Source organism: Marmota flaviventris, chromosome 1 (assembly GCF_047511675.1).
Source record: "Marmota flaviventris isolate mMarFla1 chromosome 1, mMarFla1.hap1, whole genome shotgun sequence".
NCBI lineage: Eukaryota > Metazoa > Chordata > Mammalia > Rodentia > Sciuridae > Marmota > Marmota flaviventris.
Window position 1 is genome coordinate 158,720,460 of NC_092498.1, and position 22,300 is coordinate 158,742,759.

Consider the following 22,300-nt stretch of genomic DNA (forward strand, 5'->3'; position numbering starts at 1 on the left):
TGGGGTTGTGGCTCAGAGGTGGAGCGCTCGCCTAGTATGCGTGAGGCAGGCAACAGGTTTTATTTATCCTCAGCCCCACATAAAAATAAAATATTGTGTCCACCTATAACTAAAATACACACACACACACACACACGCACACATATTACTAATAATTCTATGTGTGTTAACATGTAATATGTTTAACTGAATGCAGTGTTGTTTTTTAAATTCTCAGTTTTAATTCCCAACAGGGTAAATATTGGTAGATAAAATAAACATAAATAAAAGCTCTTTAGGTTTTTCACTGTTGGAGAAGGGCTATTAATCTACCATCAATGAGTTCTCATGCAGGCCCCTTGAGAGAGACAACTGCACTACTAAGGCATGGCCTACCATCCTGAGGGAGAGTCCACCACATTCTAGAGGGATGTTTCTCCATATGTGGGCTGCAGATGTATCTGGTACTGACCATGCCTCCATCGTAAAAAGATCAGCACAGGAATCCAGACTCAACCTTTAGAAACATGTACCATCTAACACTGACACACAAACCAGTATATGATTTGCATTGTGAGTATCTCAGATGTTTTCATTTCATTTTTCTACATATGCATTTTCATTGTATCTTGTAAGAGTGTTGTTCTACAGCAGTTTGGAATTCTTTAAAAATTGTCCTTCACCATGGAACCATGGAGAAACAGTCAAGTACATGTCTTTCAATAAGTAACAATTGGTATGATTCCTAAAGCAAAATGTTATGATTAGAAAGTAATTCTACTTAATTAACAACAATGAAGAGGGCTTCCTCTCTATATACACTATTTCTAATACAATTATCAATGCAATCACACTTACCATGTGAATTGGCAATGACAAAGAAAATTATGCATACTCTTTTCAGTGAAGAACTTTTCCATGGGTCTCACAAATGGATTGATTTCTTGCTGAATGTCCCAAATATTGTGTCCTGAAACAGATGTACTAAAAATCATGTATTTTGAATGATTTTAGGCAAAATGAATCCCTTTTTGTTTTTTTTTTAATCATGATTGTAACTTTCATCTTGGGAGGAAAATGTTGACTGAGAAGATTCACAGAAAATTTTCTTGGAATATTGTAAATATTCTATGCTTAACAGCAATAAAATTTTATTGGTGTACTTGTCAAAACTGCACAGTTAATATTTGTTAGATTCAATATGTGTCCATCTGAACACACCCAAAACTTAATAAAGTGGGATTTGGATGGGAAGCAGGTAGGGACATAGAAAAAGTAGAAATAGCAGATAATTAGCAGATGTTGAATCTAGTTAACAAGTATATTGTACTATTCACTTTATTTTACATATTTTTTAAATTTTATGTAATGAAACATTTGTATTAGTGTAATTAGTTGATGTATACTAGTTCTTAAAATCTTGGTTGCTTATTGGATTATTATAGAAGGAACTGATTTTTGTTTTATTCTGATCAAGACTGATTTTAGTCTTTGTTATACAAAAGTATTTACTGTGAGAACATTTATGAAACTTCACATGAATACTTAGTCTGTGTGTATTTTTGTGTGAACATCATATATCAATGCAAATGGCAAATGTGATTGATTTGCTCAAAGTAAAGTATCTTAGAATAACAGCAACAATTTGCTTTTTGCTTTAAAGTAGGACATGTTTACTCTTCTTATGGATTTTAGTATTCTAAGGCATTTATATATGTGCTAACCCTGGTGGGGGAAGAAAAGTTATCTTTTCATTTCATTTTGGCCCCAATTTGGTAAGTGGCCTTTTCAAAATTTATTTGTTTTTCAATACAGGTATGAGCCCAAATGTGCTTTACCACTGAGTTGCATCTTCAGCCCTTTTAGTTTTTGTTTTAGTTATGAGAAAGATTTTCACTAAGTGGTTGACACTGATGTCTAATCTGCATTCCTTCTGCCTCAGCCTCCTGAGTTGCTGGGATTACAACATGCACCATCATACCCAGTTTGACTTTCGTTTGGATTGAAATATTTCCCAGTAAAACCCTTCCCACACTGATGCTCATACAGGCAGAGTACAAACCACAGTGCCATGCCAATATTGTAATCTCAGAAAGTGTGAAAGTGTGAACTGAGTTCAAAGACTAAAAAAAAAAAAAAAAGTCTCTCAAAGATGACTGTGTGCAAAGGATAGAAATTAGGTAATGCAAGTGCTGTGGTTTGTGTAGGTCTTCCACAAAGGTTAACACATTAAAAGCTTTGTTCCCAGTGTACTTGTCACTGTTAAAATCAAATGATGACTTCCACAATACTCAGGTGTTGGGTTAAAATGTAGCTGGAGGAAATGTTTCCCCAGGAGATCTGTTTTGGGTACTTGCTTTCACATTAAGAGGTTGTTTCAGGTACAGTGTTTTCCATTAGTCTAGGTTGAAAATGATAAATAGCTTACAATTACCAAAAAGGAATTAAAACGTTGCATATATATGAAGTGCAGTAAACACTTTCCAGTTTAACCCATGATAAGAAATTTTTAAAAAATGTTTAAATTTTATTTCTTTAGCTATTTATTCACATTATTCCAGGGTTTCCAAAACAGGTAATGTGTTCTCTTGTGAACATTCTAAAAATAAGTACACAGGATATATAATTCTAAAAGGAATCCTGCCTTTATTGCAGACATTTTGCTTCATTTCCTTGTTGTTCTAGAGCATCTGCAGGATTAGTTTGGTATAGAACACTTTTGAGTTTTAGAGTCTGGCAGTAGTGAGTATAAGTTTCATCCCAGACTAGACTTTTAGTAGGTACAGTGTTTGGAAAATTTTCCTAATTTGAAAAGTCACAAAAACTTTATCTGTGTTGGGGTTGGGGGGAAGCAGAATAAACGACTGCAAAAACAGCCCCAGTTCTTCATTCTCCCCAGCCCTTGGCACTGTGTTTTTTGTTTATTTGTTTGTTTTTTCAGTTCCATTTGCACACAGAATGTTCTTGCCAAGCATTGGATGTAGGATGGTCTATATACTTTGCCAATAGAATGCAGTGAGCATGGTAGTGTACCAGTTTTTTCCTCCCTTGGATTTATTATTATTTATTTATTATTATTATGTTTTTGGGGTATTATTTTATTATTATTATTATGTTTTGTTATTATTATTATTTTATTTGTAAGTGACAGCAGAATGCATTACAATTCTCATTACACATATAGATCACAATTTTTCATATCTCTGTTTGTATATAAAGTATGTTGACCAATTTGTGTCTTCATACATGTACTTTGGATAATAATGTCCATCACATTCCACCATCATTTCTAACCCCATACCCCCTCCCTTCCTTTTTCATCCTTCTGCCCTATCTAGAGTTTGTCTATTCCTCCTGTGCTCCCTCTCCCTACCCCTCTATGAATCGGCCTCTATATATCAGAGAAAACATTCGGCATTTGGTTTTTTTTTTTTGGATTGGCTAACTTCACTTAGCATTATCTTCTCTAGCTCCATCCATTTACCTGCAAATTCCATGATTTTATTTTCTTTTATTGCTGAGTAATATTCTATTGTGTATATATGCCCCTTTTTAAATCCATTCATCTATTGAAGGGCTTCTAGGTTGGTTCCACAGTTTATCTATTGTGAATTGTGCTGCTATAAACATCGATGTGGCTGTGTCCCTGTAGTATGCATTTTTAAGTCCTTTGGGCATAGACTGTGGGGAGGGATAGCCGAGTCAAATGGTGGTTCCATTCCCAATTTTCCAAGAAATCTCCATACTGCTTTCTATATTGGCTGCACCAACTTGCAGTCCCACCAGCAATGTATGAGTGTACCCTTTTCCCCACATCCTCACCAACACTTACTGTTGTTCATCTTCCTAATAGCTGCCATTCTGTCTCTCATTCCTATGAGTGAGATGGAATCTTAGAGTAGTGCTGATTTGCATTTCTCTAATTGCTAATGATGATTAACATTTTTTCATATATTTGTTGACTGATTGTATATCATCTTCTGATATGCGTCTGTTCAAGTCCTTGGTCCATTTATTGATTGGGTTATTTTATTTTATGATATGTAGATTTTTGAGCTCTTTATATACCCTAGAGATTAGAGCTGTGTCAGATGTGTGAGGGGTAAAGATTTGCTCCCAAGATGTAGGCTCTCTGTCAGATGTGTGAGGGGTAAAGATTTGCTCCCAAGATGTAGGCTCTCTATTCACCTCACAGATTGTTTCTTTTGCTGCAAAGAAACTTTTATTTTTTGTTTGTTTTTTTCCATCCCATTTATTTATTCTTGATTTTAATTCTTGTGCCAAAGGAGTCTTATGAAGGAAGTTGGGGCCTAATCCCACATGGTGGAGATTGGGCCTACTTTTTCCTCTATTAGACACAGAGTCTCTGGTTTTATTCCTAGGTCCCTGATCCATTTTGAGTTGAGTTTTTGTACATGGTGGGAGATAGGGATTTAATTTTATTTTGTTGCATATAGATTTCCAGTTTCCCCAGCACCATTTGTTGAGAGGCTATCTTCAACAAATGCATGTTTTTGGCACCTTTGTCTAAGATAAGATCATTGTAATTTTGTGGGTTTGACTCTGTCTCCTCTATTCTGTACCATTGGTCTGCCCGTCTGTTTTGGTACTGGTACCATGTTACTGTTGCTCTGTAGTATAGTTTAAGGTCTGGTATAGTGATGCCATCTGCTTCACTCTTCATTCTAAGGATTGCTTTAGCTATTGTGGGTCTCTTATTTTTTCCAGATGAATTTCATGACTGCTTTTTTTTTGTTTGTTTCTATGAGGAATGTCATTGGGATTTTGATCGGAATTGCATTAAATCTGTATAGTGCTTTTGGCAGTATGGTCATTTTGATAATATTAATTCTGCCTGTCCAAGAGCAAGTTAGATCTTTCCATCTTCAAAGGTCTTTTTTGACTTCTTTCTTTAGGTCTCTGTAAGTTACATTATATAGATCTTTAACCTCTTTCATTAAATTGATTCCCAAGTATTTTATCTATCTATCTATCTATCTATTTATTTTTTGAGGCTATTGAGAATGGGGTAGTTTTTCTTATTTTCCTTTCTGAGGGTCACCGATATACAGAAGTGCCTTTGATTTATTATTTATTATTATTGAGACGTGATTTGTATTCCCAGACATTTTTGGCATTTAACTTCACTTTGTTTCTCCTCTGATTACATTTTCCTTTACTGTAATACCTCCCTTTGCTGATTTTCTTTGTTGTTTTTTTCATTTCCTCTTCTTGGAATATTTTGTTGAGGATGTTCTGTAGTGCAGGCTTTCTAGTTGTAGATTCTTTTAACTTTTGTTTATCATGGAAGGTTTTTATTTCATCATCAAATCTAAAGCTTAGTTTTGCTGGATTAGATTCTTGGTTGGCATCCATTTTCTTTCAGAGCTTTTTATATGTTATTCCACAATCTCTTGGCTTGGAGGGTCTGCTGAGATACAAATTGATCTCCCCCTCTATGTGATCTGATTCCTGTCTTTTCCGGCTTTTAAGATTCTATCCTTATTCTGTATGCTAGGCATTTTCATTATCATGTGCCTCGGTCTGTTGAAATTTTGTACATTTGGTGTCCTGTAACCCTCTTGTATTTGGTTTTCCAATTCATTCTTCATTCTTGGGAAATTTTCTGATATTATCTCATTGAAGAGATTGTGCATTCCTTTGGTTTGAAACTGTGCCTTCCTCTATCCCAATAACTCTAAGATTTGTTATTTTGATGCTGTCCCATAATTCTTGGATGTTCTGTTCATTGTTTCCTACCATATTCACTGTGTGGTCAACTTTATTTTCCAGATTGTATACTTTTCTTCATTATCTGACATTCTTTCTTCCAAGTGATCTAGTCTATTGGTTATGTTTTCTTTTGAGTTTTTTTATTGGATTTATTGTATCCTTCATTTCAGGGATTTCTGAGTAGTTTTTTTTTTTTCCCCAGAGTCTCTATCTCTCTCTTGAAGTAATCTTTTGCTCTCTTATCTCCTTGTTGGAGTGATCAATTTTTCCCTGTATTTGCTCATTTAGGTCATTCTTTAATTCACTGATCATTTTAATTATGAACCTTCTGAACTCCTTCTCTGATATTTCATCAACTTCACTGTCCATGGGTTCTGTTAAAATAGAGTCCTGGTTTGTTTGGGGCACTTTCCTCCCTTGTTTTTTCATGGTTTCTATGTGTCTTCCTTTCTTTCATTGTGGATCTGAGATATTTCAGTTTCTTCCCTATATTCTTGTAGTACCCATGCAGATTGTCTGTACCTCACCTTGATGTTGGGCTTCCAGACCCTGCTGGTGTCCCTCAATGTATGCTACTGAATCTAAAGGTGGTGGCTGCAATAGCCAAGGTAACTCGAGATAATAGTTATGGTGCCCCAAGATGGAAGCAGTGTCTTTCAGAGATGGGGCTGAAAGAGTGGCCTCACACTCCCTTTGGGATGCCTGCTCTGAGATGCATTAGATTCTAGGCCCTGTCTGCCATCAGAAAGTTAGGGACTACTGGGTGTGAAGGCTATGGCGATGACTGCAGTGTCCCAAGATGGAAGTGGGTTAGGCTTAGGCTCTCAGGTAGAGGGCAGGCAGACTCAGACTTACTGTGGACCCGGGTCCTTCGCAAGTTGGTGTGGACAGATCTGGGCTGTGCCTGGGCTCCCACGGTTGTCTGCTGGTCAGAAGAGGTGGTCCTGTGCCAGAGGCTGGCTCCTATGGTTGTCTGCCCTTTGGGTGGAGGGGTGGACTCGGGTGTACTGTGAGCCTGGGTCCCACACAAGCTAGTGTGGTTGGATCTGGGCCACCAGGACTTGACCTCCTGTGGTAATCTACCGGTGGGAACTGTGTACCAGTTCTCTGTTTAGGTCTTAAATGTTTTGAAAGCTTCTGGTTTTTCCTTTCAAACTTCCAACAACTCCATGAACAATAAGATCCCATTGGGTGGAGTAAAATAGTACTCCAGGGGACGCCAACTCTCTCCCAAAAATACAAATCAAGCAATAGAATATATTCCTGATGGAGCCCGGCAGACAGTAGAGGAATAGCCTAGGTAAACTGAGCCTAAATTGTCTTGATTATAGTCTAAAAACTTGGTGGTGGCTTGTTATGCTTAGTAGCTGTGCAAGAAACACACATTGCAACCAGGATGCCAGTAATAATGGCATGCCGATTTCAAATTAACCGACAAGCAGCAGACATGTAATAGGTACCATGTTCCTGTTCTTCTGATTTAATATTTACTCTCTTGTTAGATTATTTGAGTACATAAAAATGCATAGAGACATGAAAACATGTTAACAGTGCTTAAACTCTCATAGGACTCCACACCAAAGGATGAAACAACCAAAGCCTAAGATTAGGGTTAAGGGTAAAATGCAAAATAAGAAGTTTGTCTTTAGTCTATTCCCTTCATATAAAAAAATGGTGTCTAAGGTGAGGACAGATCTGAAGTCCACATGGGATTCATTCCTTCTTAGACCATATCACCATTATTCACTGTCTGATGTCTGCAAGGGGAGGTGCCACTGATGAACAGCAGTTGGGAAACAGCATTCTACCTTTGGGGACTTACTTTTTTCAGGGCACCATCTCTTCCCCACTTGGGCCAAAAGACATCTTGGGAGGAAAGTCATGTTTCCTCACCTCTGATCAAAAGAAAAAAAAAAATCAGGTTATTCACTATTCTGGACTCAGGGGCATGAGAGACCTCAGATCTGCATTTGCAATATGGCAGCATCTTGCCACTGAAGGTGTGGCACACCTGAATGTGGCTGGCCAGTTTTGAAATGTTGTTAAAATTTAACACACAGAGGGAGTTGTGAAGGGCTTTTGCTGAAAATATGTACAATTAATTAATAATTTTAAATTGGTCATGTATTAAAATGAAAATGTTTCAGATTTGTTGGGTTAAATGAATTATTACAAGATTTTTCAGGGACTATGTGACCACTAAAATTTCAAGGTTGCATACATAGCTCATATTTGGTTTTCATGGAGTGATGTTGTAGTGACCTTTCTCCTTTGGAAAGATCAAGCTGCCTCTTCAAATTATAAGAGGATGATCTGGGTGTGGTTGTTCATGCCTATAATCAGTCAATCAATTAATCTCTCTCTCTCTCTCTCTCTCTCTCTCTCTCTCTCTCTCTCTCTGTGTGTGTGTGTGTGTGTGTGTGTTGTTGTTGTTCATGCCTATAATCAGTCTCTCTCTGTCTCTCTCTCTCTCTCTCACACACACACATATACAACCAGAACATGAAAGTTATAAAACCTGAAAATTTAAAGTAAAACTCACTATTATTATTTATTATATTTTAAAGTAATTCTCACTATTTGTAAATATGCATTATTGATATTATTATTGGTAAATTGATATAAATTTACATTCGAGGTAAAATTCAAATACATCCTTTACAAAGTCAGCTATTCAAGGTGGAACACTCTTTGTGAAAAGAGTTGTAGCTAAGAACCTTTCAATCTTTTGCTCTGCAACCAGACTTTGAATTTCTTGTCTTGCCACTCAGGACTAGAGGAATCTGAGCCTGGAGCCTTTCCACTCCAGTTTTATAGGATGATAACTTTCCAATGAGAGGCACAGATAGATAATAGAGGGTAGACTTCATGATCTTAAAATATTTTTGTCTATGGCTTAAACAAAGCTCTGAAATCATCTTCAGGTTCCTTGATATCTGGGTGGTTTTGTCATAGTCTCTGTCAATCTGCTGTTCATGTGATGGCAGATTTGTAGAGAGGTTGCAGAAGCCAGAAAATGGTAAGTCTGTGGGCTTAGGTATTCTGCAACAAGGGACAAGGGTTGTTTGGAAACAGCTAGAACAAGCTGTGGGGACCTGGGCTTTTCTAAGGTCAGATACTCAACTGAATTTCATTTCAACACAGATATAGCTCAATATTTTGTCTTTTCTGGCCCACATGGTAAGAGTGGACTAGCAACTAGGGCCCTGCTTGTATTGTCCTGTGCCTGATTGGCTATGATTGTGTGATTTGCAGTCCTCTTTGTGTAGTCCCTTGCCTGTACCTTACACTGACTCAGAACGGGTCATGAAAACAGGGAGGGTCATTACAGGAGAATCCTGATTTATGTAAGGGATTCATATTTGGAGTAGCTGTGGTTTGTATCATGGCTTGTCACTCTTTCCTACCTAGAGATCACCTACCTGTTTTGTACTGTGTTTGCCATATTTATGGAAAATGTAGTCTTTCTAAATGCTTTCTTCCTGCATCTATTTCACTATGTTATTAATGCTTACCCATGCTACATTTCAACTAACAGAATATTTTAATTCATTTTTCACTTGGTTATTCATGGCATTTTGAAAAAGATCTTTTGTTGCTGTTTATGATCATTCACATATCAGAAAAGCAGAGAATAGTTATTGAACACTTAATGTAAAACACCTTTGTACCTCTTCATTTATCCTCCTAAGGCACAGATATCATATCACAATGTCTTTTTGTTGAGTTTTCCTTTTGAAAACATGATAGGGTGATATGTCCTCAGTGCCATATTTTTACCTGGTCCTGCCTTTAAGACCTGCATGATACCCACAGTTGCCATGTTTCTTAGAGTTCTTAGAGGATATCAGTCCCTGTGTAGCCATCTCCTCCTGCAGAGCATCTTGAGGTTGGGGAATGGAGCCTCTTGTGCTAGCACTGGTTACCCTGAGTAACACAGGAATGTCCTGTTATAGGTTTCATCTAAGTTGATCCTAGATTAGACATTAAAATTATCTTCTCACAACTTTTTTTTCTATTCCTTGCAGACCCATTGTTGGTCAGTCACTTTGATTCTAGTATTGAAGGAAAAGACAAAGATCATCCTTGTAACCTGGGTGTTCAGAGTTGTGAAAGAAGATGAAACTATTCCAAAGAACTAGAAAGATTATCTCAGTTAATTCTTACAGGTATTCCAAGGCAAAACTCACTTCATGCAGATACAAGGGCACAACACAGTGATTCTTGGTGGAGAAGGTCATCCAGTCCTTAAATGAGCCAAATGTTTTGAGAGAATTTCCCTTTTGATAGAATAACCTGAGTTAGATATATTTTTGTTGCAATCAGTGGTGTCCCTCTCTGGGCTTTTCAACTTAAACAGCAGATGTTCACTAATTTCAGCTTCAATTTTTCATGAAATATATTGTATCAGCAGTATTTGAAAGATATAAAAGTGTTTCCTAAGTGGCAAGATACAGGTGGATTTTACCCAAAAAAGTCATAAACTAAGGCCAATATGTGTGTGTGTGTGTGTGTGTGTGTGTGTGTATGGAGGGAGAGAGAGAAGATATTGAGCACTGGAAAATTTGGGATCCAAAGGATCCAAAATTAGTGTTTTAATATTGATGAAATGAGGAGTTTGATGACTTTTCTGAGGGTATAAATTCTTAGTATTGTGTGGCCATTTCTATAATGTCATGTGAGAAATTCAGATTTGGGTTACAAATATCTTCAAAGATGGATTGAAATCTTGGGAATGTGTACACATCCAAGGTTAAGCAGAGAAGGACTTTCTTTCTGCCCTTGTTCCCAATGCTAATCTAAATATGAAGAGAAGGTTTTGAGAAAATGGAGAAAGTTTTACTTCTTTACTAGCAAGGAAAAAACAAAGGGGTCTCCTCTCCCAGAGTCTGTGATTTCTAACTGCTCTGGGGAATAATGTGCCTTTAATGAAGTAATTCTGAGACTATGCTCTAGCTGTGCCCTTTCAGGAGTTTTTGTTTACTTGTAGCATAGAGAGGCAGACATTTCATAGATCTTCTGGTACCAGCCCTGAAGTTATTATTTTAATTGTTTCATTTCAGTTATAAATGATGGTGGAATTTATTTTGATATAATTGTACAAGCATGAAATATATCTTATTCTTGTAGGAACCCATTCTTATGGGTGTACATGATGGTGGGATTCACAATGGTATATTCATATAAGTACATAGTAAAAATTGTTTTGGATTCATTTCCTTTCCCTATTCCCCCTCCGTTCTCTCCAGCCCTGAAGTCTTGATTTTTTTATTGCCATGGTGCAGGGGCTGAAGGGAAGATATAATTAGGCAAGGGAAGAAGAAGGTTAATCTTCCCATAGTTATAAAAGGGGAGTGGGAGAAAAGACAGAACAAAACCAAGTCATTTTAAAAATAAATCACGGTGACAGAGCAGCAAGAGTTATGTTCAAAACATGAAGGGCCCCTGTTTCATTTTCCCTACTGTCAATTTTTTTTGGAAAAATCAGTGATTACATTTCTAAGCTGATTTGTACTTAAACTTGGTGTTTTTTAGAATGGAAGGGTTTTACCTGTTGAATTTTTATCTATGTATCTATCTATTTATTTATTTTCCTCTTGGATTTTTACTAGAAGGGATGGAGAGACAATTCCAGCCTTGTTGGTGACCTGGAAGAAGCAGACTGTTGTACAGTAGTTAATGTTTGACTGGTTTTTGTTTTTATTGTTTTTACCTGGGATTTTTTTAAAAAAATTATTTTAATGCCATATTTTCCTCTCTCCCTCCATGGCACAAGGAATGCCTCTGATTCACTATTTCTTTGTGGGCTCAATTTAATCCTTGTTCCGTGGATACCTTTTTTGGTGGGGGAGCCACTCTGCACAGAAGCTATGTACACACCTTTAATCCTGAGTAAAGGTGTACTGAACAGCTATTGCATCCTGAAATACATTTGGGCTTTACCTCACTTTGGATAATCAAGGTGTAGCTACAGAAGTATGTGTTACCCAGTGGGGTTAGGTCACACCTACCTCTGTTTTAACCCTACCCTTTGCCTTTTTTAGGGTAGAGTGTTTCATGGAATAGCTCTCCCAGAAATGAAAGCCAAGCCTCTGAACATGCCCCACACCTTGTCAGCCTCTTATTTATTTCTCTCCCCCCCCCCCCCCACTCTTTGTGGGAGCTTGAGGCTGGGAGCTGGGGAAGCCTTCCTGAAGTCCAGAGAAAGGTATTCTGTGTCTGTGTCGTCTTTTTTTGTCACCCCAAACTCACCCGAGTGACCTTGGTTTAGTAGCCTGCAATGGATGGGGGCTAGAGATTGGAGCCCAACATGGGATACTCATTGTGAATTCGGTGGGTTTGGCCTTGGTTAAGCACACTTAGAAATTCAGATTAACATAAATTGGTTTGTAAAACAGAACAGATTGTAAATGAAGAGTAAGGGATACTAATTAGTAACATGGGGAATTCATTGTCTTCAGAGAGACAGATTATTTCATGATCTTGTTAATAATTTTCCCCTATGACGGATTAATCTTCATTAATCCGTCATAGGGGAAAACAGATCAAAAGAACCCAGCTCACAGAATTTCTAAAAATAGTCAGTGATGTCTGTCCATGCTTTGGTGAGGAAGAATCACTTAATTTGCAAACTTGGGAGAGGTTGTCTTTCAGCTAAATTACCTAGAATGCAATAGATAATATTCAGAAAGTTTGGACTGCTTTAGAAATGTGTTCTCCCTCAGACTGAAAGGATGACCACTGGTCATCTGTGGACTTACCGGAAGGGCTGCAGAATGCAATTAGGAGCCTTGAGCATGACAAGCAGCCTTGCTCTGCTCCAAGGAGAAATTCTCTGTGTGTGGCTGGACTAAGGGTGGAGTCAAGTCATACCAGGTCTATAGATGATAAATGTCAGACAGAGAGCCTCAGGGCAAGACCTAAAGCTATTCCAATTACAGCAGATAAGGTCAGAGAGTGAGCCACAAGTGCATTAGGGAAACTCATTGATGGAGTGTGTGCTAGAAAGGATGGTAACCCAAGTGGAGATTCAGGAAGTGAAATCCCAGATGGAAGGGAAGGAGCCACATGGGGGAATTCTAGAGAGGCTGTGCTATGGGTTTCGGAATGTTCCCAGTCCAGTGGAGAATGTGAGCTGGAAATGGGTTTTGTAATCTGCCATGGGGTTGTCCTGCTTCTGCCATTTGGATATGGTCGCTTCCCTCCAGGAGAAGGAGGTTTAGCTTTCTCGACATGGCTGTAGCCATACTCTCCTCACTTCAACATGGTCTTAGGATTGCATTGGGGGAAGGAAAAGACATTACTGGTTTCCAGCTTTTTCCAATTTTTGAGATGATAGACAAACAAAACAAATGTGTTTGAGTTCATGCTGTGGTTCTTTTTAAAACTAAGATAGAGCTTAAATATTTTTACTTCAGGCATGTCTCAAATTCACCTTCTGTTCAGAGCCTAATTGAACCAATTTGTAGCGAGGCATTACTACCCATGACTGGGTCACACTAGCGAAAGTGTGTCTGTCTGGAGAGGATTTATTTTTTTGTATTGTGGCGATGAAATTGGATGGGTTTTTGTACTGAACAACCTGAAAGAAATTGCATGCATGGCATTGATGTTCCAGTAGAGATGTTAGGCATAATAGAGCCATTTGCTGATTTAGAGCAACAGTTAAATTATGATTTACCAGTTTATGATCAAATAAGTACATATGCCAGAAGAGGCTGGAGAGAATTACCAAAGGTGAAAAATAATGTAGATTTCAGTCAGATCCGGTAGGAACCAGAGGAAAAATTCTCGGAATTTGAATTTGTAACATGCCTTTATCAGGCAGCAAATAGGATGATTGGTGATTCAAATACTTTTGAGGTTCTGGTCAAACAATTAACCTTTGAAAATGCCAATAAAGTCTATCAAGAAATTATCTGACCACATCAGTAAAAAGAAACTGTTTTGAATTTATTCGCCTTTTTTTTTCTGCTGTGGGTTTGATGCATTTGCAAGGTTTGACCATGGCTGCAGCTTTAAAACAAAGCCTCAGTCTAGGAGCTGCTATTCTCAGAGGCAATGTTTTAACTGTGGTAAGACTGGGCACATGGCTAGGGACTATGGATTGCCATGAAGCTGGGGAGATCCATCTGGTTTGCACCTACGCCATTGGAGAGGTGAACACCTGGTTCACGGAGGTCCCAGCAGGCATGGTGGAAATAACTAACAACAATTTGCCACTCCACATATGTCTTCACTGCCTCCATGAAACTGGGGGCGGGGCTTGCCTAGCCTTGCCAAACAGAAGGGGCGTTACAGTTTATACAGGAAGAGGAGCCAAGGGCTCACCGACAGACATCATCAAGCTTAGCCCAGCTGGTCCATCACTACTGTTCTTTCAGGATGTTTCCACCCAGGGGCTGAAAACTTAGGACTCTGACTAGCCATGGGACTAATTTTAACTCCTGAGATGGGCCCACTGCTTTTCCCTATAGGGGTTCATGGGCCACTGCCACCAGATAACATAGGATTAGTATTGGGACGAAGCGAATTTACTTAGAGAAGAATTCAAGTCTTGCTATGTGTGGGCTCTCTCTCATACAGTGCGGAGGCCCATGGAACAGGGTAGAGGAGAGTGTGGCTGTGGAGTCACTAATCAAGACCTCCAGAGGCCAAGCAGGAAGCAGGTCTGATTTTATTGTGCAGTTACCATGCACAATATACTCAGGCAATAGCTAAGCGGGTTACAGGAAACCACCAATGCAATTTCTGCTAATGTCCTTGCAGCAACCAGTCAAGGAGTGGGCCATGGAGCAAGCGCAGGGGCTGTAACACATGGCCTCATGCCCAGGGCTGTGCCTATGGGTTAAGTGGCCTGCCAGTCATGCGCCTAGCACGAGGGGAGTAGTTTGCCACTCAGATGCCCTTAACCCATGCCATGTATGCAGTACTCCATGCACTTGTCCCCCCACATCTCTCTCCTCTGACTGTGCTGCAAGGACTTCAGCCAGCATCGCTGTTTTTTGTTCGGTGGAGTTTACATGGTTACATAAGTGTCTCACAATAGAAGAAAAAAAAAATATCACTATTTTAAATAGTAGGGCCAGAATAGTAGCAGTATAAGGATTAGTTAACTTGGATATCAGGTTTTTCCAATGTTCAGTCAATCCCTGGAAGAAGAAAGAGGTTGTCAAGATTGATACCTTAGTCTCATTGATTTTGACAATTGCCTTAGTAAGGTTATGTGTAGTTATAACATAGTTAGCATCCCAAGCACCCTTAATATATTGACAAAAATTGGAGAAGTGAAAGATTATATTTTCGGGTACAGCAAATTGGGTGACAAAAATACTATGAAATCCACAAGTTGCAACATAGGGTCACAAGTGAGCCTTTGCAACATAAACAGAATATCTAGTTATTCCTGGTGGAGGTCTATTCTTTCTGGATGACTAAAATAGTGGTGTCATTTGGAACAGCAAAGTTTTCTGCCATGGCAGTAGACAAATTGTTTATAGTCTGAACCATCTGGATACTCTGAATGAGCAAAGCAGTCACAGTGGCTGTGGTGGCAATGGTGGCTATCAGGGCAATAATTCCAGCAATGATCAGGCCAATTGCATACCTTGTCTGTCATAGGATCTCATTCATTCTTCATCTTCGTATCCCGTGGACTCCTCCACTCTCTGGACAGGTTCACTGGAAACCAGATTGCTGGGGGCACTCTGAGGATAAATATACATTTAGCTTTCATAGCAGGGGTTAGGCAATTTGTGAGCCAGCAGGATGTATTGACTGCACAAGGGACCTCTGTAGGAGTGATATTTATGCCATAAGTATCATTGATTATTAGCATGGCAAAGGGTAGCATAACACAAACGTGTGTATGGTAGTTATGGGTATAATTTGGCACAAAGCCAAATCCATGGTCATTGGGCACATCAGTTATGTTCCAGGGTGCTGTGTGCACCCAGGACCATAGATATTGTTTTTTCCCAAAGAAATTCTGCTTATCAAGGAGATAAGGTATGGTAGGGTCACATTGATACCATTGGATGCTCTCATAATCTGAGGGGGGCTTTCCAAAAAGTGTTTGTGGGCCTGGTGGCAGCAAGGGTTTCTTGCATTTGCCATGGGGGAGTGTATGGCTATAGGTAGCATTAAGTATAACTCTAAGGTCAGTGTGAGACAGCCCAATGTATGGCTTATTATAGTTATCTACTATAGTTTCATTGGCAAGAGCAAAACAGAGGGGACTGTCTATATTATAGGTATCCTTATCCACTAAGTAGAAACAAATAGGCAGAGTTGGTATGGAAATGATGGTATTCCAGGGTATGATTACCTCCTGCATAGATAACCCAAGATCAATAAGTTTGGAATTATTTGAGAAGAGCTTGGGAATTGTCCTTTCCCAATTAGCAACTGCTAAAGTGGTGGCCTAATGACCGAACTGATGGGAGATTTCACTGTGAGCAGTGAGTGTTGAACACAATAGGACAATCACCACATTCCCAGGGGTGGTATTGCCATCCGTCAAAGGGGCCAATCTTGTGGCTTGTTCAACAAGACCTTTAATATCACCCCAGGTTATGTGAGGTCCGTTTGCATTGTTGAGTCCCTTGTGTGTGGGTTTTCTTCTCCAGAGTTAGGTCCTTGATCTTTTTGGGTGGTGGTTCTTCAGGTCCAGGGCTTGACTTTCTGGCAGGCACCTAGGTGTTGTGAGGCTCCTCTTAATATATGCAAACCCTCAACCCATGGTTAGAAGGGGCCCCAGAGCATCCCATGCATTTTTTCTGGGATCCTTTCATGAGACCAAAGGTAGATGGGAGGGCCCTGAGAGGGGGCTCTGATATTTATGGGCTGTTGTTTCTATAGAAGATTGTGACATTGAAAGAAAAATTAAAGCAAATAAGTTTTTGTTTAAGGCATTGAGTGGGGTCTTGGTATAGTTTCGCCCCTCTGTTTTGTAGCATAGTCTTTAATTCCTTAGGTGCTTTTTGTAGTATGCCTTGAGCCTGAGGGTTATGGGGATCCCAATTAAGTGCTGTAAATGCCAATGATTGCAAACCCCTTGGAATGTCTTGCTAGTATAGGCTGGCCCATTGTCAGTTTTAATAGACATGGGAACATCCATAATTCCAAAACATTTAATTAGATGAGAGATGACCTTTTTGTGGTTTCTCCTGTGGAGGCTGTGGCCATTACATAGCCTAAATAGGTATTATGATTACATGAATATATAATTTTTTAGACATTGATGGACTTCTCTTTTATTCATGTATTTGTACATGGTGCTGAGAAACAAACCCAGCACCTCACACATGCTAGGCAAGTGCTCTACCACTGAGCCACAACTCTAGCCCCACATGAATATATTTGAAATTTCCAAAAGGACCATAATGAGTGACATCCATTTTCCATAAAGCATTAGATTTTAACTCTTAGGGATTCACTCCAGCAGGGTGTAAAGGGCCAATGGGAGAAAAAGGGTGCACACTTTTTGAAGTCTCTGACTAGCTGTCTGCAAGCCTCTTTAGTCCTGCCTTTATGCAACTGCCGTGGCTGAGGCAAGCAGAGAGGCTTGAGCTTCTTGTGTCCCTGTATCCTGGGTGGCCAAAGTCTAGTCATCTAGTGTGCAGTTTTGTACTGGCACCACTGCTGCTCTTTGTTCCTTATTTAATCTTAGATCAGTTCCTTGGCTAAGGCCTCCCTGGGTCCTTCATGAGACACCTTTCCTTCTACCACCTTCTTTACTCTGTCAATAAACTATGGCAAGTCCTCAGTGGCTTTCTGCCTTAAGCCCTGTATAGAAACTGTACCTCCCCCAGCTGGTAACTTCCTCCAGGTCCTTAAAGCACAGAGTTGGACCTGATTGAAATAATTTGGTAGGCCTGTTCACATTAATCATAGAAAAAAAAATGTCTTCCACTTCCAAAATGTTGTGGGCTCAAGAGAGGTTCCGTGTGGGTCTTTCCAGTCTTGAGGACAATTAAGTTCAAGATTGAGTGATTTGAGCATCTGCTTTGCAAACGGCCCCCAGAGCTCGTCCTCTTTCACTGCCTTCTTTAACTTTTTCAGAGAACCCAATGTGTGTGGATACTAAGTGGCAGCATGCTGTAGTGTGGGGGCTGTGTTGACTGGGAAGGCTTGTGTTCCCTTACCCCACTTTTCTTGTTTTATCTTACATATATCTTCAGTAGGATCTCTGGCCTCCTGGAAAGGGTTTCTGGGAGACCATGGCTTGAGTCTGTCTGGCAGCCTGGTCATTTCTAAACTGTCATAGTCCATTGCTGGCTTTGGCCTTGCCTTATAAGGAGGCAGTTGCCCTTGACTCAGGGAAGGATGTATTCTTTGCCTGTCAGTAAAAGGCGCACTTGCACCATTTGTGGTCACCTCTTCCTGCACCATGAAGGCTAGAGGTATCACTGCCTCTTTCCCTCCTGCACCTGCTGTGGTTGCTTGCTTTGAGGTAGACTGTCACCCCCACTTTTTCCCCCTTGTCTTTTTTTCATAGCCTCATCTCCTCTCATGGCCATCATTACATGACAAGGGTCTATTGCAGGGCCCCCTAAACCTTGCTGAATGACTGTCATAATAGGAAAAAAAAATAGTGGTAAAGTATACCCCTGTCTCACTTCAGCTTGCCATACATTTGCCATTATCTTGTCTCATATTGTAGGATCAAAATCACCAGCAACATTGATCCACGGGTTGGTTTTTATATCCCAGAACTTCTGCGCTTCTCTCTTATTCAGGGTTAAACCTCTAGTATCTAAGAGAATGTGCAGCACTTGCAGCTGGGAGTCTTTGGTGGAACTCTGTAGGTTCCCCATTTCTCATTCCTCACCCCTCTGTGAAGGGCCACACCCTGTCTTATAGGCTTACCTCAGGTCCCTGCTTGGGCATCACGTGCATGGGCTCTCTCTCATCCAGCGAGGAGATCCACAGAGCCGAGTAGAGGAGAGTGTGGCAGCTGAGTCTCAAATCAAGACCTCCAGAGACCAAGCAGGAAGCAGGTCTAATTGTTTTCACACAGTTACCATGTATATATATTCAGGCAGTAGGTAAGCAGATTACAGGCAGCCACCAATGCTAACTGTCCTTGCAGCAACCAGTTGGGGAGTGGGGCGTGGAACAAGCGCAGGGACTGTAACACATGGCCTTATGCCCACGACTGTGCCTATAGGGTAAATTTTCTGCTGCTCACACACCTAGCATGAGGTTAGTGGCCTGCCACTGAGATGCCTTTAACATACACCATGTATGTAGTACTCTATGAACCTGTCCCCACATTGCCAGATGTTATTGATGCCAGTTTTGAAGGAAAGATTATGATTACAGTTCAAACAAAATGTGTTATTCAGCTTTCTCCATGGGATAGGATAGCACAAGTAATATTCTCGCCTTGTTACTCTGTGAATGGTCTGGGTGAAATCCAGACTTCTGGGTCCCCATACTGGGGTGTATTGGGCTCTTTTGGTTAGACAGGAGCACACTCTATTAGATCTTAAAATCAACCTTAAAAATTTCAGAACTGTGCTTGATATGGGAGCAGACAAATTAGTTACTTCTAGAAGGTAATGAACAAGAAGTGGCCTTTACACATTGCACCTGCTAGCTTAGAAGGGATTGATCAAATTGTACAACCTGCCCAGATAGCTCAATACATTCAATGGGAGGATAAAAAGATTAATTCTGGAATTTTTAAACCATATATCTTAGACACTTTGACAGTAAATTCATGGGCTTAAGGTATTCTAAGCATCCTGTGTTGTTATTAATAACTCCAAACTCTATTGTGTCACATCAGGAAGTTAACCAAAAATTTATTTCTCCTAGAGAATTTGAAAGGAATCAAGAAGAAGGATATTTACCTATAGCCCAATCTTTTCAGGAAAGACAAGTTAATTCACCCAGTCAAAATTTTGGCAGGGGCACTGACTTCCTTTCCTGTCCCAAATCATAGCAGAAAATATTAACTGGCTTATAGAAGAGCCAATTTGGGTTTGTCAGTGGCCCTTAACAGTGGAGAAACTAAAAATAGCCAATATTTTGGTCCAGGAACAACTTCAGGCTAGTGATATAGACCAAACCTTTAGTCTCTGGAATGCACCAACTTCTGTGATTAAGAAGAAATCCAGTAAGTGGAGATTGTTTTAAGATCTTAGGACAGTCAATCACATTATCAGCCCCATGGGTGCCTTGCAAACTGCCGCAGTCTGGCTGCAGCAAAATAACTGGGGCGGGGGGGGGGGGGGGGGGGGCGGGGATGACGAACAACTTGTGTTCCTTGATACAGCAAGAGTAGGAGCTGTTTATTGTAGGACAACAGAGGTATTTATACATTCCACACAGCTTATCTTAATTAGCATAAACTAGATACATCAGTCAACCAATAAGAAATCTCCACACTTAATGGCTCACTGGTGTTACTTCACAAACCACTCCCTCTGGCATTTTGCCAGGCGCCATCCAGACTTGTTTACAGACTCTAACATTTCTCTGGCAAAATGCCAGGTGCCATCCTGACTTGTTTACAGACTCTAACAGCAAACAGAACTTCTTTCTCTTACAGCCATTCCTTTTGATTATCATCTAATGATGATAGATCTAAAAGATTACTTTTTCATTATACCCTTGCATCCAGATGATTGTAAACAAACAAAGAAAAAACAACAAAAATTGCTCTTAGTGTTTCAGCAATAAATTTTAAGAGATATTACTGGAAGGTGTTATGTGTAATAGTCTTTGTTAAAATTTTTGGTACAAGCTGTCATACCTGTAAGAGAAAAATTCCCTGATGCATATATTATTCACCTTATGGATGACATACTTTTAGCTCATGATAGTCCACATGTACTTTTAAAAATTTTTGCTCATTAGAAAATTCACTGTCTGCAGTGGGTTTGTGCATAGCACCCGAAAAGATGCAAAAGACATCTCCTTTTCAGTATCAAAGTAATATAAAAGAAAGATGCACTGTTCATCCTCAGGGATTGTACCCAGGTGGGTCTTAGCACTAATTCACATCCCCAGTACTTTCTGTTTTTCATTTTGAAACAGGGTCTCACTACGTTGCACAGGACCTCATTACATAGCTGAGGTTGGCATTGACTGTGCAGTCTTCCTGCCTAAGGCTTTCAAGCTGATGGGATTACAGGAATGTGCCACTGTGCCTGGCTCACTGGTGTCTTTTTTTGAAAAACATCTGACCCAAATTGATTTATGAGTTTTAAAAAAATTGACATTTTGTTGTAATGCATTTGATCCATTTGATATTGTTTTGTTTTTAAAAATGTTTCCCTTACTCTTCTCACTAATTGTTTTAACATTCACAATTCCTTTTAACTTTAAGTGTATCTTTTATTCTGAATTACAGCTCAAATAAACTCATGTAAAACTTGAGCTCTACCATTTCCTGGATGCTTCATAAAATGTCCTAAATTGTGAATACTATTACTGAAAGCAAAAGTAAGTAAAATGGTGACAGATCTTGATGGATCAGTGATGCTTTATTAAAAAGCAGAGGGGCACAGTTTCAAGAAAGAAAATGGCATCAGGTTACATACAGTATGGGTCTGAGTTTTATAGGGTTTAGTTAGAATTAATCATAGTAGAATGTATTGGTTGGGTAGTCAGGGAAAACAATTGTAGGATGGGAATTTGTGAAAGTCCAGACCCTATTGTTTTCCTTCTCTTCCTGGGAACCATTGTTCTCCTTTTTTCCCTGGGATTATTGTTCCCACAAATATATACTTATATATAATTTTTTTTTTTTTTTTTTTTTTTTTTTTTTTTTTTGTGTGTGTGTGTGTCCCTGGGACAGGGGTGGGGAGGGGAATATATATATTTGTTTTCTTCTCCTCATTTTTAGTCATTTTGTTGAAGCTTTTTTTTTTTTCTCATTCTGTTTTTGGAGGGTTAGGTTCCCCCCCCCCCTCTTTAATTTTGTTTATGTGTCAATGAATTTTTATTTTTATTTATTTTTATGTGGTGCTAAGAATCAAACCTAGTGTTTCATATGTGCAAAGCAAGCAATCTACCATTGTGCTTTGATCCCAGCCCGTGAGGGTTAGGGATTTTGATTAGCATATTTTGATTTTTTTTTTTTTTTTTGGTATGGCCTTTTGTACTACTTTATTTTTCTTTCGCAGTCCAATTCTATTTTCTCTCTTTTTCTTTATATTCATAATTGTTTTTCCTCTCCCCTTCCTCACTAACAACATAACCTATATTTCCACTGTGTCTGCCATATTTATCCTTTGAAACTGAAAATGTTTTCTATCCTCCTACCTTTTTTCTTTCCTCATACTGAATTCTATCTTTAACACCTCAATACTATTTGATGTATATGATGTCTGCCCCTACCACTAATGCCAGAGCAATAATTAACAAAGAAGAAGTAATAGACAGCACCTATTTTTTAATATTATGTCAGACATAACTTATGATTATTTATTGTTCAGTGATGGAAATTGTTGATCCTTCTCTTTCTGCCTATTGTATCAATTGATGCTATAGATATCAAAATAGAAACCAAGTACCTGTCTGCTGTTATGTACTGTTTGCAAAGATTGTTGTTATCATTGGCCTCTCCCCTAAT

General features: G+C 39.3%; 1 protein-coding gene and 1 long non-coding RNA gene across 2 annotated transcripts in view; one reads left to right on the top strand and one right to left on the bottom strand.

Moving 5' to 3' along the window:
* LOC139707300 (zinc finger protein 420-like) overlaps window positions 1-22,300 on the top strand; it is a 105,973-nt gene that overhangs the window by 42,795 nt on the left and 40,878 nt on the right. The gene's annotated exons all lie outside the window — the stretch shown is intronic.
* LOC139707305 (uncharacterized) overlaps window positions 14,508-22,300 on the bottom strand; it is a 127,932-nt gene continuing 120,139 nt past the window's right edge. Inside the window, exons 2-3 of the long non-coding RNA XR_011708965.1 lie at window positions 15,320-15,419; window positions 14,508-14,864 (exon numbers count right to left, since the gene is read on the bottom strand). This is a non-coding gene — a long non-coding RNA (uncharacterized lncRNA). The remainder of the gene's footprint in view (window positions 14,865-15,319; window positions 15,420-22,300) is intronic.